The 6,810-nt window shown below is 25.6% G+C and overlaps 1 long non-coding RNA gene across 1 annotated transcript; it reads right to left on the bottom strand.

Annotated features, from left to right (window-relative positions):
- Window positions 1-275: 275 nt before the first annotated feature.
- LOC142320171 (uncharacterized) lies at window positions 276-2,769 on the bottom strand. Its single transcript, XR_012755307.1, has 3 exons — window positions 2,606-2,769; window positions 1,008-1,177; window positions 276-514 (listed from the first exon to the last, which is right to left on the bottom strand). It is a non-coding gene; the product is annotated as an uncharacterized LOC142320171 (long non-coding RNA).
- Window positions 2,770-6,810: the final 4,041 nt, after the last annotated feature.

Genomic DNA, 6,810 nt, shown 5'->3' with positions numbered 1-6,810 from the left:
TACTCTCTTGAAAAATTAGATGGCACCTATTTCGTCTCAAAAATGTTATCATAAATTTTTAACAAAATTATTTAATATTTTACTTATAATGTGTTACTATCAAATACAGATATAACAAAATAATCAATATGTTAATAAATAAAGCAGTATTCTTAACGAATTACGTACATTAGTGTATATAAGATGTTAGGAGTACATTATGTTTATCAAACAAATCTTTACCATACTTGTAACTTGAATTATATGCTGTAAGTAGTAATAAATAATTACAATAATTTTCCTTATTCATTCATTTATTTATCTAATTTCTAATAAATAAATACATACATGTTAAATACATTTTGAAACTTTTGTAATTTGTATGAAAGGAATTGTTTTAGGCATATTTTCATTAAATAATTTTTATTTACTTAAAAAAATACGAGTACAGAAATTATTTTGATGGTTGACAAATATAATAATTCTCATGTTGGCTTTACGATCATCTTCATTATTTATCAGTGTAGATATTATGCTGTAAAAAATTAAAAAAGTTATTAAAATATTGTTGTGTTATGAATATAGGATTAAATAAGAGGTAATTTATGAAACCGGAAGGCGGTCAGCGGTATAAGATTTCCAAATCATCAAAGAGTGTGTATTCATTATTTATTTTTTAAATTTAGTTGCTAATTGTAACTTTTGAAAAGTACCATTGAAATTAACATTTTTAATATTGTTTCCTTTTACATAATCTGTCTTTGAAGTGTTGATATAAGTATATTCTACTAAATTACTGAACTAAATGGACACAACAAATTTTGCTTTCTGATTTCGTTCCTGTTCTAGAGTAGACATTACTTATTAGATGAAGTATCAAATGTAAAGTTCAAAATTATTTCAAACAAAACAAAAAAGATAAAGTAATTTTCATGTTTAGAATAAAAATAAAAACTTAAATCTTTCAATAAAATTTTTAATACAAAATAACTAGAAGAATTTCTTTTATATAATAAATAACATCTTACCTTTCCGCTAAATGGTGATCAGATTTCTTAAAAGTAAACCTCAAATTTAATTTAAAAGGTAAAATCCATTCCACCAATATTACCCATTTCATTAACCTGTGCATCGTTTAATACATCTTCAACATTACCGATATCGTGGAAGTCGCGGTACCTTTTACTTCTGTAGACATCTGTAAATAAAATGTATTGTAAATAAATATTTTTTTCAGTGATTTCTAATAATTAATTGGGGAATGAGCTTGTCTTATTGATTTTCAGTATACAACCTTTTTAATCACTTGAACTACATGTCATTTGGTTATCAATATTATTTAATACTACATTATTAATAAAATTCTGCAGTTGTGTTTATATTACGGTGAGCTTTGCTTTAGGTAGAACTGAAATAAAATATTATCATGTATATGTTTATATTAATGCGCTCCAGTCCTAATTGGCTAAAATATGATTTTTTCACTTCCTCTCCATTCGTAATATAGAAGAAATAGTGGGGAAAAAATTAAATTACATCAAAGACATACAGTAGTAACATTTTAATTTTTTTCTTTTCCGAAATAATGATTGGTTTTGTTTAATTACATACTTAGCATGACTATAGCAAGTAATTAAAATAACAAAAAAATTAATTTAAAAAATGTTTCTTCATCTTAAATATAAAATTTCAAATAAAATATTAAATCTCTTTCAGCAAAACGTTTCTGTATGTGTTTATCTTTACAGTAAATCACCAGTGAAATGGGTTTTTTATAGGCAAGTTCTTTCTTATTATTTACTTTATTGTTTATTCAAACCTAGAAGTGATTTTGAATTTTATGGTTTGAATGTGAACGAGTAAAATTTTCAAAACTAATTTTCTGAAAGTATTAAAAGGTAGATAAACAATAAAAAAAGAAAAATATTCAAAATCATTTGAATATTGCTCTGCTTGTTTAGGTACTGAAAAAATTATTTTTTTAGTTTATCGTAATAAATATTTGTAAATTCCTCCATGGAATAAGTTGAATGTTTTTTTCACGTACGCAAGACTACCAAGAATAACAATGTATGAAGGAATTCTCCTTAAAGGCCAACTTTTGATTTAGATAATATGTATTAGATTCTGTCTAAGACTGGATAGTCGGGGTAATTTTTTCCTATACATCTGTAAATTTATGAATAGTTTTTCGTGCTAAACATCGTATAATAACAGATATTAATTTACGGACTGTGAGTGGATTTGCAAATGTAAACATTTCGTTTTCTGACATAACATATTCTACATAAAAAACGATATCATCTGTTTAACACTATCGCAAATACATTTATTCTTTTACTTAATCATTTAGACCAGAAATTTTAGACCAAATAGATTTCAATAAGAAGCCACAAACAAGTATTGGATGGTGAGTTATGAAGTTTGTCTATGCTTTTATAAAAATGCGAAGAAAACTGCGTAAACATACTTAGATTGTAATAATGATAAAATATACGCCTCCTCTAAATTATAAACTTTATTTTATAATGAATAACATTTTTGAGAAAATAATACAAAATATTAATTTACATTAAATTATGTAATAAATTGTAACAATTTATAACATAAATTTTAAATAACTTACCGTTAGGCTCTTCGAAACTTCTCAGTTCGTTTTCGAGCTCAGGATTTGCTTCTGTATTCCAGCAAAGTAAAGAGACTGTCAGAAAGACAAAAAGAAATACTGTAGACTGTTTCATTTTTAATAGTACTAGATGATCTACCAGATCTATCTTATTACAAGAATAAATAGCGATAAATATATAAATTGCTAAAATTATCATCTTCTTTTATACGTACATTTTATCAGCAGATAAACCAATTTCCTTCCAATTAAAACCCATTCCCCGGTCTAGTATCGCGTATCTGTGGAAAGTTAACCAAATATTTCCTTCCTTAAATTAAATAATATTCATATTACAGTTATAAAAAAGATTTAAAGATTTAGTTTTCAAGGCTTAAATTAATTCCATAAATGATCACATTACCCCCACGAAATTCACACATTGAATATGCAGAAAATAAAATAATATAATTTTATCAAAAAAACTACTTTTCAGGAAATTAATTTAACTAGCGAGAGAAAACCCCTTGTTTCGGTTGTAAAAATAAAACAATGTAAATTTTTCTTGTTTAAAAATTTACTTCAAATAATGGCTAAATAGCATCCGACGGGAATAATTCTCTTCAAGTATTTGTAGAGTTCCATCTGTGACGTACTTGATAATTTTTACCCTTAAGGAAGTACTTGTTTTCGCGTAAATACTAAATTAAATCCATGATACCGGTGGCTAATGAAACACACTACATCTTCAGACCGTAAAATTATACTTTAAATTTCAATTATCTGAATTTAAGAGTGTAATTTTGAGGGAATTTGATATATTTAAGACAATTCTTAAATAATAAACGTTTTTGGAAACTTTATTTTGTTGCAGTATTTTCATAATAATATTAAAATTATTTCATCGTTTCAATACGACGCCTTTTTTTATCGTGATAGGATTATTTTTTGTTTCTTTTTTGTACTTTCTACAGAAAAAATAACACTTTGTACAGAAACTATTATTTCTAGTAATATAATATAATATAATTAATAATTAGGTTTTGTATATACTCATTCAGTTTTCGTAATGTTGTTAATCGAATGGACAATTCCATCTTCAACTCTGTGCAAAAAATGAAATCAAAACACATTCTGCGAAGCTTAAACTTTAATCGGGCATTTTCCTACTATATGAATTTTCTTTTATATTTCAACATAAGACATTATTTTCTACATACCAGTCTATGCTAGAGTATATTTTTAGAGTATAAAGGACTTTGATGCGCTCCAATTAAAAAAAAAAACATGAATGCTATTCGAAAAACTGTTTTGCGCATAAGAATAAATTTTGTTCTGAATTCTTAAACACAATTCACATATCAAAATCTTTCCTGGTACCGAAACCCCTATTTTAAAGATTTTTGAGGTAACGTCGCTGCTTCACGGTCAAGTTGTCATAAATGCCAGAGGAGGCGCTAACGACTTGTTTTAAGAAAACATTTTAATTTAACAGGTTTTTTTGTATAATAATATACAGAATACAATAATTGAATACAATAATTATTTATTGCATTCAGTATTGAATGCACCTCATATTCTCTTATTACCTCAGATTTCTCAAAAATTTTCTCTGATTTATGATTAAATAAATGATTGATTTGCTCATATCATTTTTTAGAAGTGACCACAAACAAAGTTGTTTTAATGCGTAAACTAATGGTATCAAAAAACCCGATATTATAAAGTAGAAATGGCTCATTATAAACATGCCTCCATAAATAACTGATCATCACCTTTCTTTAAGAGCATTCACAAAAGAACACTTTTTATGCTCAAATACTGAGACAGTTGAAAGAGTTTAAAAACAGGAATTGCTAGCGACTTGCTTCTGGTTATTATCTTTTAACTGGTGATTCTTAATTGACAAAATATTTAATTTATTATTATTAATTTAATATTCGTACGAAAACAAGTACTTCATAAAGGGTAACAATTACCAAATTCATCAGAGTTGGAATTAATTTTAAGCATTAATCAGACGTTGCAAAAGTAAACAAATCCGTATTTGATGTTACCGAGAATTCCTATGGTACTTCACACTATTTTATAAAAATTACCGCCGTCGGATGCTATTAGGACATTATTTGAAGGAAATTTTTAAACAATTTTTGTAGAAAAACTAACACTTTTTCGTCATTATAATTGAACTAGAGATTTCCCTGCGGTAGATTAATTAATTTCTTGAAAAGTAATTTGGTGTTGAAATTATATTACTTTATTTTCACGATATTTAATATTTGTCACTATTTCGGGGGAAATATGAGTTTATGGATTTAATTTGATGCCTAAAAAATAAACAGCGGTTTTTTTGTTGATAACTTCAATATAAGTATTACTACATTCTCAGAATACAAATAAGCTACGTATTAATTATTTTTAAAAAGGAAATATTTACTTTACCTATCAGGAGTTCAGAGATAATAGATTTTTTCCCCATTAATTCATTCGTATTATGAATCGAGAGAAAGTGAATGACAAAAAAGTAAGACAAAATAATTTTTAATCAAGTATGATCAGGGCTCAATGAAAATATTTTTATTAATCTCTACCCTACATCTGAATCAAGGTTAAATATCTTTGATCAGAAAGTGCAGTTAAAATATGTGACTAAATGATAGGTAAAAAATCCCATTCTTTCAATTTGATACGTTTGATTTCAATTACTATTACTATTATTGTTACCACTGCTCAACGTAATACAAACACAAATCAAGACTTTTTTTTAATAGTGTGGTATTGATTAAATATTCATTACCAAATGAACTTTAGTTCTGTTTGTTTTTTAAAAGTTTGTATGCTGAGGTCGGTAATACAAGATCATTCTGCAACTAATCATCTTAAATACTGAAAAAAGTTCAAACATATTTTATTTGCAGATGTCTACAGAAGTAAAAGATCTCGCAACTATGAAAGAATCAGTGTTATGGATGGTGTATTAAACGATGCAGAGGTTAATAAAATGGGTGACGTTGGTAAAATGGATTTTACTTTCTAAGTGAAAGTTGAATTTATAAGAAGTCTGATCACCATTTAGAGAAAATGTAAGACATTATTTATTATGTAAAAGAAATTCTAATTATTTTCTATTAAAGTTTTACTGAGAAAAGATTAAAGATTACTGAGGCTATTTAAGTTTTAATTTTCATTTTGAATAGGAAAATTATTTTGTCTTTTTTGTTCTATATGAAACTATTTTTAATCTTAAATTTTAATTATTCTTCTCTTAAGTAGTTTCTATTTTAAAATAAAAAAGAATTCAGGAAACAGAATTTGTTGTGTCCATTTCGTTCAGTAATTTAATAGAGTATAATTCTATGAACACTGCAAAGGCAGATGATGCAAAAGGAAAAAAATAATAAAAATTGTAATACAAATTTTAATTTCAGTGCTATCTGTCAAAAGCTCAATTCGATCACCGACTAGATATTTTCAAAGTCTTAAGGACTTCTGTTTAAGGATCTTTTTTCGGCAATATAAAGTAATTTATACATCCTTCAAAAAACGAAAATATGCAACGTAGCACTGTTACTAACTTGCTATGTTAGTACACAGCAACAGTATATATAACAGTATACATAGATAACAGTACAAATTAACAGTATACATTAATATGGTAATTTAAGTATCTTACTGAATTGAAGCAATATATATAATATTTTGTTTAATAGTAATAAAGAATTACTTCTTTCATTTATTTTCCTATTAAACTTGGCATGAATGCTTTTTTATTGTAAGGATGACTGCGTCATTTTCACTTATGACTTATGTTTTATTTCAAATCTCTTTCATAAGTTACAGTTATGACACTTATCATACAATGAACAGATTAAGAGATTCAAAGACAACCGCTCTAGTTTAATTAAATTAAATTAGTTTAGTTTAATAAATAATGAAATAATTTTCAGAATCATAGTAATAATTGAAACAAAGGTAACTTATTTAACTGATGTTTTAAGTCATTGGTGTTATTTAACATTTTTTTCTTTATGTAATTTTTATTACAATTTTTTTAGTATTTTTGTATTTTTATAGAATTAAATTTTTTTTTAACTATTCGTTAAAATATTATTTTTTAAATTAATTATGTAGTATTGATTTAACTGGTAGTAATAGAAACAATACTACAAATTAAAATTATTAAACAATCTTTTAAAAGTAACTAACAAAGCTCATTCACAGATGAA

This window comes from Lycorma delicatula, chromosome 2, assembly GCF_047948215.1.
Source record: "Lycorma delicatula isolate Av1 chromosome 2, ASM4794821v1, whole genome shotgun sequence".
In the NCBI taxonomy this organism is placed as follows: Eukaryota; Metazoa; Arthropoda; class Insecta; order Hemiptera; family Fulgoridae; genus Lycorma; species Lycorma delicatula.
The sequence above is the reverse complement of the archived record's forward strand: the minus strand, read 5'-3'. Positions and strand labels throughout refer to the sequence as shown.